At 45.4% G+C, this 22,470-nt stretch overlaps 1 protein-coding gene and 1 long non-coding RNA gene across 2 annotated transcripts in view; one reads left to right on the top strand and one right to left on the bottom strand.

Moving 5' to 3' along the window:
• Positions 1 to 996: 996 nt before the first annotated feature.
• Positions 997 to 2,225, bottom strand: LOC103164340. The gene is made up of 3 exons (XR_003483937.1): positions 2,003 to 2,225; positions 1,740 to 1,869; positions 997 to 1,637 (listed from the first exon to the last, which is right to left on the bottom strand). It is a non-coding gene; the product is annotated as an uncharacterized LOC103164340 (long non-coding RNA).
• A 283-nt stretch (positions 2,226 to 2,508) lies between these two features.
• The window catches only part of Abhd2 (abhydrolase domain containing 2, acylglycerol lipase), a 93,856-nt gene continuing 73,894 nt past the window's right edge, over positions 2,509 to 22,470 (top strand). Inside the window, exon 1 of the mRNA XM_027408187.2 lies at positions 2,509 to 2,648. The gene's annotated coding sequence lies outside the window, so the exon portion shown is untranslated. The remainder of the gene's footprint in view (positions 2,649 to 22,470) is intronic.

The following is a 22,470-nucleotide window of genomic DNA, read 5'->3' as shown; positions in this document are numbered from 1 at the left end:
AGGCTCACCGAGTCCTCCATCCCTGTAGGCTGCTAAACTTGAAGGCAAAAATGAGGCCATTTTTGCCCCCTAAATGGCCTCCTGAATCAATGTTTTGTAAAATGGAATAATATGATTAAACAGAATATGGCAAGAGCCCTGAGAGAGGGGAGGAAATGGAAACCGGAGATAAATAAGAAAACAGTGCTTTGAGCGTCATTATGATAATGGATCCTTCTTCAGGCCACCCAGTCACAAAGTCCTGTGAGCTCCCTCCTCTGCCTAGGCTTAGTCTGCACTGCTTCTTAAGCCTCAGTGGCCCACTATGTTTGAGAATTCCCAAACTGGCAGATGTCCTTTGCTAGCACTGCTGGCTGAACCTAGGTTCCTGAGACAGGAGGGAAAACCCACTTTTACCATGGTGAGCTGTCTGCTGTTTATTATAAACAGTCACTTTTATGGCTGGGCTTTAAGCTAGAGAACTCATCTGAGATCCCAGGAGCCACTGCAGCCATTCCAAGGCCAAAGAAGATGTCTCAGGCCCAGCAGACATGTGCAGGAGGAGACCCAAATCAGGCTGAGCTGGCTTCCTCAGCACGTGTGCAACCATGTGCAATACCACCAACCAGCTCTATTTAAAGGAAAAACCAGAAAACTGTAGCTTAGAACCAAGTGTGTGCACCCACACACACGCCTTCACCCACACTCATGAATACAACTCTCAACTGACAGCAAATCTATTTATAAATTCATCATTTTTAAGAATTTCTTAATTGGCAATAGTACATATTTATGACACACCTACCACACGATGTCTTGGTACCTGTGTATTAGTGAGATGGCTATATCAAACTGGTTAACAGCCTTATCTGGTGACAAATCAAAAGCTCATCTCTCCAAGTCTAAACCGTTTCAGTAGAGAAGTCAGGACCATGGGGAAGGCTGATCCTCAGTAAAATTGTTTGCTACCAAAGCCTGGGCTTTTTGTCAAGATGGGACAGAATACAGAGGAATAAATAAGCCTTGAGATGAAACTTTATTGAGGTAACATAACAATGGGATAAAAAAACACAACAGTGATGTATTCTCTCCCCTCCCATTGGTGCTTAAAGGTCTGGGGTTCAATGCAGTTCCAAGAGTCCATTCTGTCTACACTCTGGGGCATCCCATACCTTTAGAATGAGAAACAGGCTTCAGGAGAGCCTGACAGGTTCTTTACAGAGTGACTTTTGGTTCAGCACTGAGCACCCTTCAAAGGATGCTATTTGCTCACATTGCTGTTTTTCTTTGTTTGTGACAAGGCTCAGTCTGGCTTTCGGCTTACAGCAATCCTGCCTCAGTCTTCTGCTGTGATAACAATCATGAGCCACCATACCCAGTTTGCTCCCACTCTGTGAGTTGGCTCCTAATTTCCTTGTCACCATCCTGAAATGTGTTGGCGAAAATTTAGCATTGCTTCAAATACAACCTCCTTCCTCTGGCTATGTGGTTCTTCCATGTCTTCTACATCCTCTCTTGTAGCCTCTCTGAGTCTTGGCAGTGTGTCCCTTGCTGCCCCACTGGAGTGGCATTTCCAGTCATCAGTGTTCTATTCTTAGTCAAGCACGTGCCATTGCACACGCAGCCTCAGGCTCGCAGAATTTTAGAACTGGGCCTAGCTGCATGGATGGAGAGGGTGAGTGGCGAACAGTGAGTGAGTCTTGATGAAGGCCTGTGGAATGCCAGGCACTGTTCGCCCTCATCTTCTCATCAGCACTTACCAAATGAAATCAGCACAACGCCGAAAGGCTAAATGACGCGGCCGAGGCCGCACTGCTAGCACATCCTTCCTTCTAACTTGACTTCAAAGCTTTTACCTTCTTCCAAGAAGCTTCCAACCTGTAACGGTTGCTTAAAGAATGAAAGAACAGAGAGGCAATAACAGGTTCATAAAGCCCCGCATGCCCCCACCCACGTCCTTAGCTGAAAGAGGTCAGAGGTCGCAGCCTTCACTTCTTTGTCCCTTTCTGGCTTGGTGACTCACCACCTCTGGCCTTCGAAGTTAGGACTCCACATTTCGTCACCTGCGTCCTGAGCTACAGGTCCGTCCTCCTGGGGCACACCAGAGCTGAGAACCCCACAGCTGGGCTATCCCTTTCCCCCATTCGTCCCCATGGGATTCCAGAGCTTTCCAGGTCCAGAACCCAGCTAGCAGTCACAATGGACCCTTCTCCCATCACCTCACCCGGTATCAACCATCAAACACAACCCACCTCTAGCCAGCTCCCTTTATCCCGCCTCTTGGGGCTGGCCTTACCCAATAGTGTCTTTGCCCACTGGCCGAAGACATCAAAAGTAACCAATTGTAGAAGAACTGTCTGCTAAGAATCACCTCCTCCACCCTGAGGAACAGCCCCACCGACCAATGGGCTGCCAACCAAGCGCAATAAGCGCTCTGAACAAATAGAGTGGCCGCTTGGTTATCCAATGAGCAGTGGGGTACCCTTGCTTAGGGGCGTGGCAGAGGCGGTCGTCAGGGGCGTGGCGGCAGTTGCCTGGGCGGGGCCGGTAGCGGCGGGAGCTGCGCTGGCCAGGGGTTCCGGCTGTATTTCTATGAGCGCAGCCGGCAGCCGTGGAGCTGCGGGAACCGGACACCGGGCGAGCTGGACCGCTGGAGTCAACGAGCGCAGGTAAAGCCTCAGCTAAGAGAGTTCCACCAAGCCGGGATCGCTCTCTGGAGGCGTCGGGCCAGAATCCCGAGTCCCCGGTCCCCAGCGTGGCTCGGCCCATCGCGCCGCAGCCTGTGTGCTCCGGATCTGTGGAGACTGTTCAGGGACTGTCACCTGGCACTGCGGGGATCCGGAGGGCCAGCTTGTCTAGTGGCGGGGCAGCCCAACCCACGGGTGGGATACGCCTTCCTGAAGGTCCTTTGTCCTCTCCTGCTCGAAGAACCGAGGTTGGGGACAAGGCCGACAGAGGCCTCCTGGCTGCCACCCCCTGTTCCCCATCGATGCCCACTATTGGGCCGGGGGAGGTATCCGCCGGGCCAGACTCGGGGAACAGGGTTGCTGGATGCTGGAAATCTGAAAGGGCCTGACTACAAGCCCGAGATAATTGTTGGGCCTTTGCGTTTTGGGATCCCCGTGCTCACCTTCGACTGATGGGTTCACGTTCTAGGGAAGCAATTTTTGACCTACTTGGAGGCGCACTTTATTGAGCTTGTGAAGCAACTGTTCTAGGTGTTTCGTGGGCTTTCCCCATAGCAAGAACTGTCCAGCAGCGCCCTGGGCTGCCTGCCAGGCTAGGCAGCCAGAGCATCGACCTTGGAAGTGCCTAGGCAGAGGCCAGATGACAGCCACCTGTCTGGGATGCTTGGGAAGGGAAGGATTGTATGATCCATCTGTAAGGCCCTTCTCCATCCACCAGTGCACTCTGGGCAACATTTGATGACTAGGTTGAGTGGGGTAGTTACCAGAGTCCTCTAGATTCCAAGGGGGTGTTGAATTCACCCATAATGATTTTTGAGGTTTTAGCTCTCACGTGCATGTGTGCATGCCTGCATGTAAGTGGAATAGATTATACCAAAAAGGTGAATTAATCGAGTGGTTTATTTCAGTGTTCAGCTGGGGTTAGTCCTTCTGGTTCCTCTATGTGGGTGCCTCCACCTCCAGCTTGTCAATTTTACCTGGCCCAGAGGCAGGATCTGAGAATAGACCGGGGAGGGATTGCAGGTTTGGCAGAGTCAACATGATCTGTACCCAGAGCTTTTCAAGGGCCATTGGGTTACAACCACATTAAGCAGAGTGCATTTCCCCTCTTCACAGCCTTGCCTGAAGGTCAGGAAGCAGAAGAAATAATTGTAAACCACCTTGCTCATGTGAGGATAAATGAAGCTTTCAGCCAGCCAGAAGGCAGGCCAGTCCATGCTGCTAATGGTCAGCATGAACTTGGGATCTTTCAGAGCTAAAATGCCACAGCTCATCTAATTCATTTCCCTTACTGTACAGATAAGACACTTAAGGCCTGGGATGGTTACCAGGCTGGCTGGTCATCACAGGGCCATGACTAAGAGTTAACCTCATGACCCCAGATCTAGTCAGGACATGCCTTAAATTTTACTCCCAGCCTAGTTCTCATTCTTTGTTTAAGTTCTAGAGGAGCCCAGAGAGATTAGAAGCACAGATTTCAGTGTATCAGTGCCTGGGTTTGAATCTTAGTCCTGCTTCTTCTTAGCTGTGTAATTTGGGGCAAGTTATCCAACCTCTCTGTGCCTGTTTCTTCACCAATTAATGCAAGGAACGATGCTGGCACTTTGGTTAAAGATTAGAAAAATATGCACTCTTGGGAACATTAGAACAGTGCCTGGCACACGCTAATCATAATAGAACTGCCAAATAGCATGTTGTCACCTTTCTCTATAGCTTTCCTTCATATCTACCATCCAACATTCTTCATTCTTAAATATATTCTATATTCTAACACGAGTTTCTTAATTGCATCACATTTTTTTTTCTGTTTTTCCTTGTATTGAATTGGAGAATGTAGTTCCTCTGTTAGTTCCCACCTTGTGATAACACTCTTCTTAGACACTGGTATTTCTGGCACCTTTAAAGGGAGTTAAAGTGAATCAAAGTGGTAAACCAAAGTCCCCAGGGTCCCAGTCCTTCCAAACTCAAATTCTCTCTGCCCAGCCTCCCTCCCCAGTTGTCAGTGTGATTCAGCTTGATTATAAATGGACGAGTGTTTTTAGATTAAGATTTCATGACCCACTGAATTAAGAGCTTTACAGAAGAAGTTCAGGGATCCTGTGTTTAGTGTATTTAAGCAAGTTTCTTAGTCATTTGAGTAGGGGGAGCGGCAGCAGCAGCCTGGCAGAGACGCGAAAGCAAGAAGGATCTTTGCTGGCCACCTACTTGTTCATTCCTCTGTCTGCATCTCCCCCTCCCCCACTCCACCTCCTTTTACAGAGCTTGAAACAACCCAGATGGCAGTGCAATGCAGTGGTCTTTCTCTTTTCATTTTATCAAAAGTTCTCATCCATCCCCCTTTTACCTTCACTTTCATTTATACTACCTCTTTGATGCTTTTTGAAGTCCACTAGGTTCTAAGGGAATGTTGAATTCACCCTATTGAAGTGCCCTCTGTGTGCAGAGCTGTTTTCTGTAAGTGAAAAGATGCCTGTCACTTTTATTTCTTTGTTTATTTTTCAAGTTTTTGGATTTTGCAGAAACTACATCCCCTGTCATTTTTTCCTTCTCTAGGTGTCACTGAAGTTGATTACTCTTCATAGATGGGCACCTAGGATTATGACCCTGAGTTCGGGGCTTTGCCTTGGATGCTTACCACTCAGCCATTTTAGAGTAATGGTTTCTTTTCTTTGGTGCATTGCTTTTTTCCCCTGGCATTCTAACAGAAGGATGACTTCCTAGTCACTGCCATTCCCTCCTTCCCAAACTGACACCTTTTTCCTAGTCATCTCTGACAGAACCTGTAGAGTACAGAGGTTCCACCATTTAGCTTACAGTTCCTGCCCTGGAGCTCAGCATAACCTCTGGCCCTGTGGCAGACAGGGGAGATCACTTCTTTCCTTTCTTTCTTTCTTTCTTTCTTTCTTTCTTTCTTTCTTTCTTTCTTTCTTTCCCCTTTTAAAATCTGGTTCTGTGGAACCCCCTGGCTGATGGACACTTTCAGTATAACGGAATCCCACCTGGCATAATTTCTGCCAGAACCATAGCCTACAGTGTTTGAATTTTTGACTGTAGGGTTTGAACCCTCATTGACCAGTTGAAGAGTTGATGACCCAGGACATGAAGTGTTGTAAGCCTTTCTATTTCATCTTGGCTTTCCCAGGAACACACACTGGAAGGGTGGAGAACCTTTTGATGTGGTCTAGTGTTAGTTAGGATTATACAACAGCCTTTCATTCTTCTGTGTCTGTCTGTCTGTCTGTCTGTCTGTCTGTCTGTCTCTGTCTCTCTCTCTGTGTTCTGATGGTGATGTTTGAGACAGGATCTACATATGCAGTCAGGCTTGGCTTCTCCTGGTCCTACTGCCCCAGCCTCCAGGGTCCTGTGATTCCAGACATTCAGCTCTGATGCCCAGTGATTACAGCCATTTTAAGCCCTTGTTTCTGTTCAGCGTTGATAACATTACAGGTGCTAAACTTATTTTCCATAAGAACTGGTTTTGTTTTTATTTTGAGACAGGGCCTCCTGTAGCCTAGGCTGGCCTCAAACTCACTGTACATCCAAGGATAACCTTGATCTCTTGATCCTCTCAAGTGCTGGGATTACAGGCATCACCAGCCACTACACTGTCTTCTTTTAACGATTGTGTTTCCACTTACAGATTGTTATTATTATTATTATTATTATTATTATTATTATTATTATTAGTTTTGCTATCTTGGCTCCAGAGCATCATGTATGGGAATTAAATCTTTTCAGTTTATAAAATGGCTGCAGGAGTGGGGCGTTGGTGGCGCACACCTTTAATCCCAGCACTCTGGAGGCAGAGGCAGGCGGATCTCTTGAGTTCGAGACCAGCCTGGTCTACAAGAGCTAGTTCCAGGACAGCCTCCAAAGCCACAGAGAAACCCTGTCTCGAAAAACCAAAAAAAAAAAAAAAAAAAAAAAAAAAAAAAATGGCTGCAGGAGACTGATGAAGAACCCCACGAGGACCCTGAAGTGTATGTTCCGGGCTAGTTGGACAAAGCACTTGTTACACACAGACCCATTCTCTGGTCTTTCACAATCATCAGGCAACAGTCAAGTAAAGAGTAGATTAAAGAATCAGAACATTGGTAGCATAAGTTTGCATAGTTTCTGATTTTTCACTTGTCTAAGTGGAGCCCAGGTTGGCCAGGAACTGGCTGAGGTGAGGGATAACCTTGACTCCTGGTCCCCTTGATTGGGCCTCTGGAGAGGCTGGCATCACAGGTCATTGCATTAGTTGGCCAGTTTGTTATATGGTACTGAGGATGGAACCCAGTGCCAGCAGTCTGTCAACTGAGCTACATCCCCAGCCAAGTGGAGGTCTGTTAGGTCACAAATTCTTCACCAGGTATATGTTGGAAACACAGATAACCAAACCAACAAGTATGTCTGCTTTATCACACAAAACTATTTTGTTTTAAAATTGATTCTATTTAAAATTTTAAAATGTAATGCTCTTTATTCAAATTTTGGTGGTTTGTTTGAGATGGGATCTCTCTTTGCTCTGACTGGCCTAAAACTTAATAGGTAGACTAGGCTAGCCTTGAACACAGAAATCTGTTTGCTTCTGCCTCCTGAGTGCTGGGATTAAAGGTGTGAGCCAGCACACCTAGCTTGGCCTTTGTTGTTGTTCATTTTAATTTTTTAAATGTTGTACACTTATTTGCTGTGTTTGCATTTATGTATGTGTATACATGCTATGGTGTGCGTGTTGTGATTAGACAACTTTGGGGATTGATTCTCCCCTTCCATCCTATGGGTTCCTAGGATCCAATACAGGTTGTCATGTTTATCGACAGGCACCTAATTTATCTGCCAAACCACTTTTCTGGCCCCACTAAAAACATATTTGAAGAAATTATACATTGAAAAGTACAAAATATTGAATCTATATGAGAAATGTCACTCTTGAAAAATGCAGTTCTGTTTTGTTGTTGTTGTTGTTGTTTTGTTTTTTTAAATGGGCAATACAAATCCAAGTTATCCCAGGATTTGGGAGGTTGGGGCAGGAGGATTGCCCAACACCAGCGTGGGCTACACAAGAAGTTCCAGTCAGCCTGGTTTACAATGTGAGAGTCTGTCTCTGGGGGGGGGGGGAGTTACACATTTCTTTGATGAGAGAATATTTGAAAAGTGCAAAGATTAGGAAATAAATGCATGCCTCTGTCCTCACCCCTGCACCCATCACCTGCTTTATTTGACACGCCCCACCCTTTTTACCCAAATGGTAGCACACACTTTAGGCAAGCTGTTTGAAACCTTACTTTCTTCACTTAATTTTTCTTGGCAAGATGAAACACGCGTCCACGTCACCCTGCATGAAGGCCGTCTATTTTAGATCTCGCTTTCTGCTCTGAAGGCTGCTTAGCCGCCCTCGTGTTTAGGCAGCAGCTTTGCAGGAGAATCTTAAAGTATTCTGTGGTAGTTTGGAGACAGATGTTTTTCTTCTCTTTGTCCTACTCTGCTGTCTAAAGGTCCCTTTTTTCTACCAGTTAAAGGATTAAAAGGTAGGGGTGAAAAATCTCAGACACAGCAGGCAGCAACCGGCAACAAACTTTATTAAAAGTAAATTAGCATATACACATAGCAAAGGGCACACAGAGAGACTCCCCACAAAGTGAAGAGGGCATTCAGAGACTGAAATCACCCCATCACGTCCCCCCCCCCCAACACACACACATACCAGGGCTGGGAATTGTGTTTCTGGGCCTGGGCTGGGTCCCTTTCCCTTATTTTGAATTGGTCAACTTAAAGAAAGGGAAGCTGATAGACTCACAGCTTCAAATAAACATTTTGAGGACCAGCTTTGAATACCTGACAGCCTGGACAGGTCAGCCAGGAGGAATGTCTGCTGTTGGGAGAGAAAACCTGCCAGGCCTTTGTCTCGGGTTATGAGGGTGAGGAAGTTTTCCATTTTACTTATGTTACTCCTTTCCCTATCTGTTTGTCAGGGATCTATCTGGCTCCCAGCCCCTCACTAGGACTCTGAGCCTGAGAAAATGCTTGGAGAGGCACAAGGCTTCTCCAGGTTAGCCTGTGAAGGAGAGCTGGGACAGTGAAGAGTGAGGGACACACAGACCCTTAGGCACTACCCAACCATGCCCTTAGGGCAGAACATGCAGGCAATGCCAGAGCCAGTTCACTGTGTTCTCTGGTATCCAGAGAGTTTTGTTTCCAGCTCCTGTCTCCTGGCCCCCGTATCCCACACCACAGCTTTCTCTGTGTTCTCACCTTTGAACAGCAGAGAGGAGCCTGCCCTTCCCCTCAGGACTTCCTGTTTGGGGAGCATTAATAAGTGCCACACCTCTTTTCTCTTGCCTCGGGAAGAAACAGCTCTGACAACTTCCATTGCCCCCGGATCTATACGCAACTTCTGTTAACCTGATTGTAAGTGCTTCCCAGGCTCTCCAGATCATTTTGCCACTTCCACATTCTGATCCACGCCAGCCTTGCTAACTGAAGCGTTCTTTGGGTCTAAGGAGAGGGTTTCTGGTTCTCCACAGTGGAGTTTCCTGTGGCTGTATAACCACATTGATTTGAACATGATCTTTTGGTCTTCTGTGGTTCTTAGATTTTGCCTGTGGGTTTTGGGTTTTCTTTGAATGTGCCTCAGCCTCTATCTTGCTTTATTTTCCTCTGAGTCCAGTCTAAAGTCACTTTGGAAATGACTGAATGTTCAAGGCGTTAGTCAGAGGGGCCAGTCTTGAGTCATCACTTCCTGGTCTTAGCTCACTGCTGAGCACCCACAGCATCTGTGTGTACCACAGGTACCTTCTTGTGCACATGAAGACGGGGGTGTTATTACCAGTTATTCTTTTCCATCCTTTCTCTAATAAAAGAGACAAAATCTGCCAACAAGTGCCCCCAGTTTGTGCACCATCATCTGGACATGTATTTGTATACTGTTTGCTTAGTCATGTCAGTGAGGGCAGTGAAAAAACAAAACAAAACAAAACAAAAAACCAGGAAGTTCAACACAAGTTCACCCAGATTCAAAATTTTTCAAATAAGGAATGCAAACCTAAGATCACTTATCACCTTCATTTTATTCATGAATAAATTTTATTCATGAACAGATATGTTAGCTTCTAACAGGGACTCTTCTACACAAGGTCAAAAGATTGTCCTGGTGTCTGTTGAATCATGGCATTTGGGAGGGTCTAGATCCCCTTGTGGAAGAAGACTGTATTCATGAAGAGGCCTCACCCACTTCAGGTTCCTTAAGCAGTACTGGGAAATCAGGGCATCCATTCAGTTCAGCTTTCTCTGGATGTGGTACTTTTTGGCGGGCTTGCAAATCCAGCATCTGGGGCGGTACAGACCATGAGTTTCTAGCATGTTAGAGAGAAATAAAACTGATAGGGGAAATTGTTCTTTAACTCCCTGGGGTCTGGATTGTTCATGTTGGATTTGTATCTTTCTTTCTTTCTTTCTTTCTTTCTTTCTTTCTTTCTTTCTTTCTGAAACAGGGTTTCTCTGTGTGACAGCCCTGGCTGACCTGGAACTCGCTCTGTAGACCAGGTTGACCTCGAACTCATAGAGATCCACCTGCCTCTGCCTCCTGAGTGCTGGGGTTAAAGAACGAGCACCACCACCACCACCTGGGCAGTGTTTACACATGAGATTTTCTGAAGCATGTGTGTAAGCCTATTAAGCACATGATGTAGCATGTCAGGGGGTGACCTCTCTCATCAGGTCCCAGGTCCTGTTTGCTCGCCTCCGCCTCCGTAGTACCAGCACTCTGACCTTGGGCTAAAATTTCTCAATCCAGGGCCCAGGGTCTATTTGTGAGGTTTCCTGAGGTCTCAGATGAACACTCAGCACTCAGTCTTTTTTGTTTTATGTGAATGATAATTGGAAAAACTTGACAGACCCATCCTGGAATGTTGGAATTACTAAATACTATTAGGGTCCACAATGCAGCCTTGGTAACCCTCATGTATGTGTGGGAAATCCTGATGGGTTGGAGTCAGGAAACCCCATTAACAGAAAAAATGCAAAGATGGGCTTAGCACAAAAAAAGAGGCAGGGACTTTTCAAATGAAGAAATAATATAATAAATAATTTGGATAAAATAAATTATTTGTATGACCTAAACACAATGTCAAAATGGCAGCAGCCAGCAGCCAAAGCTTATTTGACAGGGTAACACATGAGCTCAGGGGCTATTGCCCTGAACTTGACTGGAACTGAAGGCTAGGGGTGAATTTGTATCTCATTGGCTAGCAAGGCTCTTGTCTGTTACTAAATAACCACTCATGCCCTTGTTAGCTTTTTACTGTGGAATTTTTTGTTTTGTTTTGTTTTTTTTGAGACAGGGTTTCTCTGTGGCTTTGGAGGCAATTTTAAAGATACATAGTAGCCAGAATCATATAGTGAGCCTCCACGGACCAAGGGCCCATCACCAGCTTATGAATAATGGAGTTTCCAATATTCTTGTAGCTACTTTCCCCAACCCACATTTATCTTAAATTCAACCCCAATTATGTTGTTACATATGTAAATATTTCCATGATATCTCTTCAAAATACTCTCTTATTATATATCTAACATTAAAAAAATTAACACTAATCCTTTTAACATCCAGTATTCAATTATTCATTGAATGTAACCGTTCTACAGCCATACCACCCTGGATATGCCCAAGCTTGGCTGATCTCTTGACTTGTAATCATTCTAGTTCATTGTTCTACCATTTATGACACTGTGTCTTTGTATCCTTGTCTCTTTATGAGGTGGTTGTTTGGGACAGGGTCTCACTCTATAGCCCAGGTTAACCTGAAGTGCACACCATTCTCCTTCCTTAGCCCTCCTGAGTGCTGGGATTACAGGTGTGCACCACCGTGCCTGACTTGTTACACACGCCAGGCAAGCACTCTCCTCCTAAGCTTCAGAGCCCCCCTCCCTTTTCCTCTTTCCCCATTCCCCTGTGATTTATTGGAGGAGCTGGGCCCTTTGTATGGTAGAGAGTTTTATCTGCTTTTGAACAGGCAATGTATTGACATGGTGTGACCTGGGCAGAAGAATGTTCCTGGAAGTAATGACTATTATTAGTGCCTCGTATATTTTTTTAGATGTATTTTATATGTAGCACAGCAGATGTGTGTTACATTAATATCCCTTTTCTAACTTTTTTTATATAGCTGACAGCATATTGCCCATGTTTTTCTCTTCCTTCCTTGTGTTCAGGTAACATGGCATGATTTATTTTAGCAAATTGCCACATGTATCAGTCTTTTGGCAATCTTTTCTCATGTATTCATGTATGAAATTGTTTAGCTCTAGAAATGGAGGGAGAAAAAAAAATCAACCTTTCTAGGATTCTGTGATTGGACTGGAATCTTCGATGCAGGGGAAATGCTCACTGATTTCATGTTTTCAGAAATGCTCATGGGGCTCTTTCTGTGCTGGAGATGACCTGGGACTCTGCCATCAGCACCTTTCCAGGGGACTTGGGCACTATGTGTGTCTCTGTGGGCTATGCTTAGCCCAAGGGAGGCTCCCTGTGTTCCAGGCTCTGCACTCCCGGGAGGTGGGGGGAGGTGAACTGTATTCATAAGTAAACTTCAGCTTCCAAGGACTCTGGCTGCAGTTCCCTCTCTGAGTCTGAAGTGTGCATAAAGTGCTCACTCATTCTTGTCAATGCCATTGGAAAAAAAAATGTGTCCTTCTGAACAGTGAGATGACGGAAAATGCCAAGGAGAAGAGATAGCCAAGGATATTTTCCCCAATTTAGAAAATAGCCCCTTTCCTTTGGTCTGTCATTAATAACATCCACTACAAGTTATTTTAGCCTTAACAGAGGAAGGTGGATGTGGCACTGGCATTGTCACCATAGAGCTCATAGGGGGAATGCAAATGTCTTTATGTCTATCTTTGAATGGGAAAGGCCTTAGAGAACCCCTGTCAAGGGGCTCTGTCAAGTGGTGGGCTCCATTCAGCTCTAACATGGGACCCCCCTCCCCACGTTCCTAGAGCCTTTCCCAGAGCCTAGCACAGGGAGGGGTCCCTGGGCCTCAGTTTCCTTGTTTGCATTCATAACACTCAAAGCTGCTGCAAGTACCAAATTAGGTAATGTCTGAGCGTACACTTTGTAAGTAGTAAATTATGAAGTTTGCCTCTGCTGTCAACACTAATGCATTCTGTGCCTTGTTTGAGGAGTAATTGAGGTCATGTATTAACATCACTAACACTTGATAAACTGTGGAGCTACCCAAGTAGAACACTTCCCATCATCCAGTTCTGTTCCTTGTTTAAGATCTAGTGTGTTAAAGATAATGATGTCAAAGCCAAATGTGATATTAGATCCCAGGGCAAGCCTGGGTGAGTGAGGGAGACGCTAGTGGTCTGCAATAAGGGAAGGACTGTGCACTCAAATGTGTGTGTGTTATGTATATGTGTGCTGTATGTGTCTGTGTGTGGTAAGCATGTGTGGTATGTTTGCGTGGTATGCATGTGGTGCGTGTGTGTGTGTGTGTGTGTGTGTGTGTGTGTGTGTGTGTGTGTGTGTAGGGGGATGTTCCCACATACTGGTGATCCAGTTATTGCCTTAGTACCTGCTAATGTTGGGGATGGGAGGGTGGTTGTGGCTCACAGGCAGATTAGACAGCAGACTAGCCAAGCTTAAGCAGCTGTCATTTGGCTCTGGAATAAGGTCTTCTGGTCTCGGATACAGGAAGCCCCTTCTTTGCCCTCTCTGCTGAGAATACCATTGCCAAGTTTGCATAGTGTTTGTATCTTTAAACTCATAATAGCAGGATGCTCTGGCATAGGGTGCTTGGCCTCTCAATGACTCTTCAAAGAAGGTTCTATTATATCCATTTAATGAGGTACCAAGAGGTTAAGAAACTTGACCAAAGTAATATAAATAGTGTGTAGTACAACTGCACTTTAGGCCAAACCTGTCTTTCCCGAGAGCCCAGGAGTAGGCCCCCTCCCCTGCTGGCACTACAGATCAGAGGAAGTCTCTCTGGAGGTGGAAAACTGTGGGGCACCAATTGCTCTAAAGGACTTCTGTTTCCCTCAGATGCTAAAAAGGAAGCTTATTTTATAATCTGACTGGCTTCTTCGTCTAGATTAACCTAGGATTAGTACTATTTAAATGAGCTTATGTCTACTAGAAAACACTATAGACAAAGTTGTGGCATCGACTGTCTCAACAGAGCTGCAGAAGGATTGCCTTCTAAAGGTCTCAGTATTTATCAGCTCCTTCCAGTCTATGGAGAGGTTTCCAGCTCTGTTTCCTTCAGGGGCCTTTCCTTCCTTCTATCTATGATCGCTTGTTTCCACTACAAGTTATCTTTGTTTGTGAGACAGCCATGTCTGAAGTAGATTTCTTACTTTTTGGCCTACTGAGCTGTTCTTTAGTCACACAGGGAAAAAGTAGGAAAAATATAGCTTTGGACAGTAGCTTCTCTGAATGACAGAAAATTGAAAACCTTTATTTTAGATGGAGAAACGGTTTTCAAGATGGTCTTTTAAATACCCCAAAGCTGCCGCCAGCCCAGGTCACATTGAGCTTTCTCTCTCAGCACACAAGGGCAAGGCAGCTGCCCACCCCTCAACCCAATGGAATACTCTGGCAAGGAAATTCTGCTTAAGGATCACAGTAGTGGTACTTCAGGCTAATTCTTTCCCACTGGCTCAATCTGTTTACAAGATGCCCACTCTGTGCTCAACACATCTATGTAGAATGTCAATAGGAAGATTTAGTTAGAAAGGCCAAATTGGCTGGGATCCCCAGTATGGAGAGTAAGGAAAAGCGACTTGTCATTTTATTTTTTTGTTTTATTTTTTGTTTTTTCGAGACAATGTTTCTCTGTGGCTTTGGAGGCTGTCCTGGAACTAGCTCTTGTAGACCAGGCTGGTCTTGAACTCACAGAGATCTGCCTGCCTCTGCCTCCCAAGTGCTGGGATTAAAGGCGTGCGCCACCACCGCCTGGCGAGACTTGTCATTCTTATGAAGAGATGAGACTAGCAAATTTTCTGGTCATGAATGGGCATTTACATGTGAAGGTAGGCCATTGTGGTCTTAGAGTCTACAGGAGATAGCCCCCCCCCCATACAAAAGTTCCTGCAAAATGAGTTGTCATTGTGACTCCAATGGTGAGTGACAATACATGTCCCAACAGAGCCAAGAGTCTGGTTCCAATAGCCAAGTAAATGTTCCTCACACCTTCCAGCCTTATGTCAGTCCCTCACATGAACAGAACGATATACTCGGCTCATTACCCACAGCCATGACAACATTTGTGTGGCACCATCTTCCAGGCTGACTCCTGGAATTCCCCTTTTAAATAGAGCGCTGAAGCGTCATTCCACAATGACTCATGGTCTCCACTCCAAACCCATCCCTCTGGTTCTGTCTGCCTCACAGTCTGAACCTCAGCTTAGCTTGTGACCCTGATGGCCGTACACACCCCATTTCTCACTCTCCTCAAGGATCCCCAACTGTAATGGCATCTCCCAGGGTTTGTTGCTGGCCTTCAGGAGCCTGCGCTTACTCCTGCTTGGGTAGCACTTCCACTACTCTACAGATCTGTGTATTATACTTCCTGTGTTATACCCACAGAAGGAAGACTGAAGCTGAGAGGTCCTTGATACAGTAGGATTAGGGTAGAATGACAGAATAGGGTGTGGTCTATAAAGCACCCCCTCCCACAGTTGGCATGAACACTTCTCACAGTTGATATGAACACATCTCCAGTAGGCTCTGTCCTTTTCATTTGCAAAGCACTGCCTTGGCCACTTAAAGTAGGTGGGTTAATTTTCGGTAAATGGTTGTATCGTCTCCCCAACTGTGGGGAAGGATTTGCCCTACTTCTGTTGAAACCATCTCCCTCCCTGGCAGCTTTCTAACCTCCCAGGACACTAAAGAAGTGGCAGTGTTTGTGTGTTGGGAAGACCCTGAAGAGGAAGAGCTCCATCAGGGACCTGTCTGCTGGTCCTTATAGTGTATGTCACAGAGGAAGGGTCGGGTGTTGACTTAGAGCAGGTGCCTGTTAGTTATGGGCAAAACTAAATTTGGGCAAAAGTTAAAAGAGGAAGGCTGCTGGCAGACTAAGGGTGGCAGTTGGGACTCGCCCTTGGGCTTTAAAAAGGCTGAGAAATTTTGCTTCTAGAGTGGGAGGCAAGAGAGAGCAAGCAAGGCCCAGAGCAACAGTGGGGTGTTTGTATTGGATGGATGGGGAGACAGGAACATTTGAGGGTGTGAACTTACTTCTATTTCTTTACTTGGCAAAGCAATCCATTTAGCTCAAACCCTAAAATATACCAACCCAGTGTGCTTCCTTTTGAATTTTTATTTTTCTAGATTGTTCAGTATCCTCCATGCAAAGATCTGATAAAGCCAAGCTCAGGGATGCCTGGCGGCAGGTGCCAGGCCACGTGTATTGAAAGTCCCTTACAGTTGCTTTCAAATGGCCAGTTCTCTAACCTAGAAGTAACTTTCCCTTTAAGAGCTCAAAATGTTTGTGAGCCTCTTGTGTGTCTGTAAATATTTTATAATATTAAAGCCTTCTTAACCCATATGGTTCCTGTAGTTCCATAGTTCAGCTTCTTTCCCTCTTTAGCCTGTAAAGGAACCTATGCTCCCTCATTTTTAGGCGAAAGTACGAATTAACATGAAGTTTCTATGATTTACCTAAGATTACTTGGCAGACTCAGGATTCAAACCTAGGGCCTCTGATCCTAAAACCTGTGGTGTTCGGATAGGTCACATGGGCTCTCAAGCTGTCTCAAAATATCCAGGGAGAGCAAGAAACCCACCCAAAGCTACACAGCACAGAATGCTTAGGGGACAGTCACTCTAGATGTCATTGGTAGAAGTATAGAGGGTGTGCATGGTATCCCCACCCCCTCTCTCTCTGGCATCAAGTTACCACTTGGGTTGTGCCCTGGAAGTTCCAGTTCTCAGAATCCATAGAACTGACAGCAGAGAACTTGACACTCCCCTGTCCTTCCTTTGCTGCTCAGGGCCCACAATCAGTGGTTCGTACTTATCTGTGTTGGCTGCTCACACCTGTTATCTGAGACTGGGTCTCAGTGGAGCCCATGTGACCTCTAAGCCTGCTGCTGTGGGCTGGCAGAGGCTCTTGTTTCTGCTCATAGCTTCCAAGGTGCTTTTACAGCTTGAAGAAGTAGAGTGCCTTCCAAAGCTGTGCACACTACATTCTCTTGCCCCCAGAGCCTTCTGTCAGTCTCAGAAGGATGAAGATGCTAGAGCTGTCAACACTGTCTAGCTTTTATTAAGGGCCCAGTGGTACAGACCTGAGGAGAGCCATTGCTCTCACAGCAGATAGAGAGAGCCACAGAGCAGAGAGGGGCAGGAGGATGAGCAAGCTCAGCTCCAGCAGGCCTGGAAGGATGAGATGAGTCAGTTTTCCCCATGGGGAGGTGAAGGGCTTGGCACGTGGGTCAGGTCTCCTTGCAGATCTGCTGTTTGATGCTCACCATGGTGAGATGCAAGATTAGCAGCTTCCTAACCATGCTCCCACTGGCTCCCACCTGCATCCTCATTCCTTCCCTTCTAGAAGCTTGTCTGCAGAGTGGCAGCTTGTCTGTGTGGCTCCTGGGACATGCCGGGAGTTTCTTTTTGCTGTAGATCGGGAGCTGTTCTTTTCACTTGTACCCTTCTCTGAAAAAAATCTGGCAGATGGGTCTGGGGATGAAGCTTGATTGAGAATGCCGCCTAGCGTTCATGGAGCCTCGGATTTGAGCCTTACCGTGTGCAGCTGGGCATGATGACATGCCTATGATCCCAGCACTTGAGAGGGCGTGGGGGGCATAGGATAAGGAATTTGAGGTTATCCTTAGCTGTTTGGTAAATTCTGGGTCAGTCTAGAATGCACATGACTCTGTGAAGAAAGAAAGGAGAAAAGAAGGGAGTCAGGACTGGGTGGTGGCAGCGCACACCTTTAATCCCAGCACTCAGGAGACACTGATAGGCTGATCTCTGTGAGTTTGAGGCCAGCCTAGCCTACAGAGTGAATTCTGGAACTGCAAGGGCTGTTACACAGTGGAAACACTCCCCTCCCCCCAAAAAAGAAGAAGGGAGGCGGGGTGGTAGGTGTGAGTCTGTCTTTGCAGCAAATGAAGCAATGGCGTTTGTCAGATTCTGAGAAACTGAGAATTTGCTTTGATAATAGAGTTTAGTTTTAGTATAGTTTTGAAAAATGCAATATTTGGAGTTATTGAATCTATTAAAATATTTTCTTAGAAATGTCCTCTTTGAAGATTCTGGAATCTCTAGAGGAAACAGCTGGCTTTTGTTTTTGTTTGTTTGTTCCTTCTCAGCATGGGCTGGTTTCTTTATGGTAAAGAACATTTCTAAGTGGGGGAGCAGCAGGTTCTAGGCGTTTCTCCATCCTTCTCCAGGGCATAGCACATCCCCCCCTCCACACCAGCTTCTTTGCAAGCGGGAGAGACCAGCTTCTCTTCAGCATTTCTGCAAATGCAAAGTGCCCAATTAAATGATCATGTGTAACTGGTGACTCAGTCTTCAGATATTTTTAGTTTAGTGAGTTACTTTCGTGAAAGCTGGTGGGTTAGTAGCCATTCCTGACATTTCCATGTGAAGTCTTCATGTTCTTGCTTTTCTGAAAAAATCCCTTTTGGGGTTTAGTCTATTTTCTGTGTATGGGTGTTTGGACTATGAGTCTGACCCACAGAAGTCAGAAAAGGCATCAGATACCCTCATACTGGAGTTGTGGATGGTTGTGAGGCTCCCTGTGGGTGCTGGGAACCCAACCCAAGTCCTGAACTGAATAGATGGCCTTCACCCCTGAGCATCTCTCCAGACCCAGGTTTTGTTTTTGACCAGGAACTCAGAAGCCATCTTTGGAAACTTCAATAGGTTATGACCTTACAACTTTGTAGAGGAATACTGTTAAATAAAACTATCCACCTGAGTGTGTTTACAAAAAGAAAAAGGAATTTCAAGGTCTGAATTTTTAATGAAATTGAAGGCAGCATTAACATAAATATATTTAATTATCTAACATGTCTTCTACTTAATCAAATTATGTGTGACTTTGTGCAGACTTTCATCTTCCAAGATCTAATTTATGAGAGATGTCAGTCTTATTCAGTAAGTGTGTGTGTGTGTGTGTGTGTGTGTGTGTCTGTGTGTGTGTGTGTGTGTGTGTGTGTCTGTGTGTCTGTGTGTGACTGTGTGTGACTGTGCGTGTGTGTATGTGTGTCTGCCTGCCTGCCTGTCTGTCGGTCTATCTCTCTGTGTGTGCCTATTGGTTTTTTGTTTGGGTTTGGTTTTGGTCTTGAGACAAAGTCTTACTCTATATGGCTCCATTGCTGGCAGCTCCAGAATTCTGGGATGGTGCCTGTGTTACTGTGGCTAGTGAGGGGTCTTCTAAGTTGTAGCTTTCATCCTCTCAACTCCAACAACTTCAGCATGGGAAACCTGCTCTGATCTTCCTGGGTGGCCCCAAGAGTCAGTTACCAATAGAAAACAGCAAGTTGGGAAACAGCTAGTTACTCAGTGCTGATGCTGAAAAATAAATGCCTCTTGGCATCTTTTGAATGAGAATTGGTGCAGTTGCCAGGCTTTCTCATCACTTGGGAGTTTGAAACAGTGGTGGTCCAGAAGGAGGGTCTTTCAGAGCCCAGAGCACATGAGTAAACACTCCATCCTCCCCAAACTCTGAGGGGGAGGGATTTAGGTCACGTGGACATGTTCTGTGAGCTGCTGGCTCAGATGTTCAACCACCTGGGGTATTAGACCCAGAGTGGGACCCAGGTTGTCAGGGATTGCCCAGTTCTCAGTAGATGAGGCCGAATCTCAAAATCTCTTGGAAGTTCCTCTGAAAATCTTCCATCTACGGGAGTGTGATGGTTTGGTTAGAAATGTCCCCTATAGCTGGAGAGATAGCTCAGCGGTTAAGAGCACTGACTGTTCTTCCAGAGGTCCTGAGTTCAATTCCCAGCAACCACATGGTGGCTCACAACTGCCTTGAATGAGATCTGGTGCCGTCTGCCTGAATGCAGGCAGAAGACTGTATACATAATAAATAAATAAAATCTAAAAAAATAAAAATAAAAAAAGAAATGTTTCCTTTAGGCTCAGGTGCTTGAATATTTATTTGGTCCTGTTGATGGCACTGTTTAGAGAGGTGTGGCCTTGCTGGAGGAGGTGTCTTACTAGGGGTGGGCTCTGAGCTTTGAAAGCCTGGAGCCAATCCTGCTCTTCTGCTTCCTGCTCAATGTTCAAGATATGACCCTCAGCCTCCTGCTGCCACTTCTGTCCTGCTGCAGTGGACTCTAGCTTTCTGGAACAATGTGCCCAATGCCTTGGTCATGGTATTTTATTACAGCAATAGAAAAATACCTTAGTGACAAATAACTCCAGGGTGCAAGACACATCTTGAGAGTGGACACTAGGCTTTCTCCTAGCCATCTTATCCTGAGCTTGCCACTTAATTCCTTTATCATATGACAGCTCTGACTTCTCTGTGAAATAGCTCTTTTCCACTCTCTCCAAAGGTCTTGTGCTACCCACACTAGGGTTGACTGCTTTTTTTTTTTTTTTTTTTTTTGTGCCACATCAGTATGACATGGAGTGGACATAGGTCATATTTTTGTGGCAGGGACTTGTTCCTTAACCCCCTAACACCTTCAGTTGCCAGAGGCCTTCTATGTGCTAGCCTAGAGTTGTGGGTTAAGGTGGGGAGAGGCATGGACTTCCTACAAGGGGAGGTAATTATAAGGGGCTTGACTTCTACAGGAGAGACCCTCTGCAGGACACGGTGGGAATATCAGAAGGCCGTTAGCATAAAACCAGGAGCTATGTAGCTTGGAACTTTCTTTCTTTCTTTCTTTCTTTCTTTCTTTCTTTCTTTCTTTTACTTTCTTTCTTGACAGAGCTTCTCACTGTGTTACAGACCAAGTGGGCCTGGAGCTTGCCCACAGTCCTCCTGCTTCCGTTCCCCTGAATCGTAGGACTCGGGTGTATACCACCATGCCCAGCTGTTTGGAACCCTTTGATGATCACCATCTATTATCCAGTGGTGTATTTAATCTCTAACAGGGTTCCTCTGTGGAGGACTCTGGAGGAGAATATTCTGGGATTAATTTTAATCTTGTTGGAGGTAGTCCCAGTAGATAATCAGCTAGCTGTCTCATTGTTTGATGATGCCCTGGTGTTCTTCAGCCAGGCGTATTTTGTGTGATTTCTGCATGTCAGATTAAGAAGAGAATTTAGTAGTGATGATGGTGATAGCCAATATTTTGAGACACTTAGTAGAGTAATATAATGGAATTATTGGTATAAATGACACAGCTGAAAATATATAACTTTAATTGATTTGGAGAAAGAACAAAGACTTGGGTATGTGGATTTTATTGTGTGTGGTCTGAGGCAGGAACGCAGGGACTACATTCTGTCACGAAACACAGATTTCTTCCCCTTGTGCGTTTTAGCCAACAACTGCAATTGTATCCCCAGAATCTCAGACATTTCAAATTGAAAGAGTTTTCTACTCTAATCCAAGCCTCTCATTTTACAGCCAAAATCCTTAGGGCCTGAAAAGCTAAGTGACTGTTTCAAGTTGACTAGGTAGAACAGGTTCTAGGTCCCAGGTCTCAGGGGCCTGCATCCTAAGTGATACTCTTGGCCACAGGAGAGCAATGAAAAGCATGGGAGGCACAGCCTAGGCCTTCAGCATGGGTGGAAATACCAGCCAAGCAAGTCTTAGAGTCCAACAGCAATGCTGAGAGCTCCCTTAATGACCCCATGCTGGACATTTGGCAGCAACCTGCATTTTCTTTTGGATGATATATAGATGACAAATAGAACTAACTATCAGTTACAGCACCAAAATTTACTCATAAAATAGCAGGACTGGGGTATAGGGTAACCCACAGAATAAAGACTGATATATGGGAAGTCCAACTCAATGGAGACAGGTGGGGAAAGACTGGTCCCTTCCTTCACACACCCAGTCCCCCAGCCCCCTGTGACTTGTTTTCACCATCTGAGACTGCTCAGGGCTCATTCCAACTGGATTTCATCTGCCTAGAAAATGGAGTGGGGGAGCACTGAAAATAGTGTTGAGTTCGGTATGTCTTACATCTGAGTAATAACCTAGCCAGACCTTGAATAGCTTCCAATATCAGATGAAATCCAACATATTTAGGGTAGTATGGCTATAGAATCTAAGTTTGATAAGTCTAGACAAAGTTTAGAATATTTAATATTAAGTGACAGGTCAGATTTGTAAAAAAGAAAAACAGAGATGAATGGAAATGGATGTGAAGAGCTTTGTTTTGGAATTTCCTGATGATTCCTAGTTTAATACCTGCATAGACTGACAGGTAGGTAGGTTGGTATTTATTGTACAGACATACACATACTTCTAAAGTCCTAGACTTGATACACTGAGGCCTACTTCTGTGTGTAGCTGTTCCAGGCCCTTCGTTGCTCAAGTATTCTCATCTCCAAGTTCCTAAAGTACACAGAACCCTAGCTTGTTTTCCCCTTGGTTGTATTCAGACAGTACTTAATTGTAGTTCTGTGCCATGCCAAGCACCCAGTCAATAGTCGGCTGCTTAAGCCTGCTAGGATTTAAGGGTTGCACTCCTCAGGGGCATGCAAAGCTGACTTGCTGCTCAGGACCCTTAGACTCAAGCGTTGGGCCAAGGCTGTAAATTTGGGTCATAATAATTGTAAACCATCCATGGAATTGTCTACCCTAAGTTAAGTTTTAAAACCTTGTCATTTTTCAAGGGTTGAGGAAATTAATTCTTTGCTGCATTTGCTATTTAAAAAAAAAAAAAAGCTGTAGGA

Source organism: Cricetulus griseus, chromosome 3 (assembly GCF_003668045.3).
Source record: "Cricetulus griseus strain 17A/GY chromosome 3, alternate assembly CriGri-PICRH-1.0, whole genome shotgun sequence".
Lineage (NCBI taxonomy): Eukaryota > Metazoa > Chordata > Mammalia > Rodentia > Cricetidae > Cricetulus > Cricetulus griseus.
Note: the sequence above shows the minus strand (reverse complement) of the source record. Positions and strands in the feature narration are given on the sequence as shown.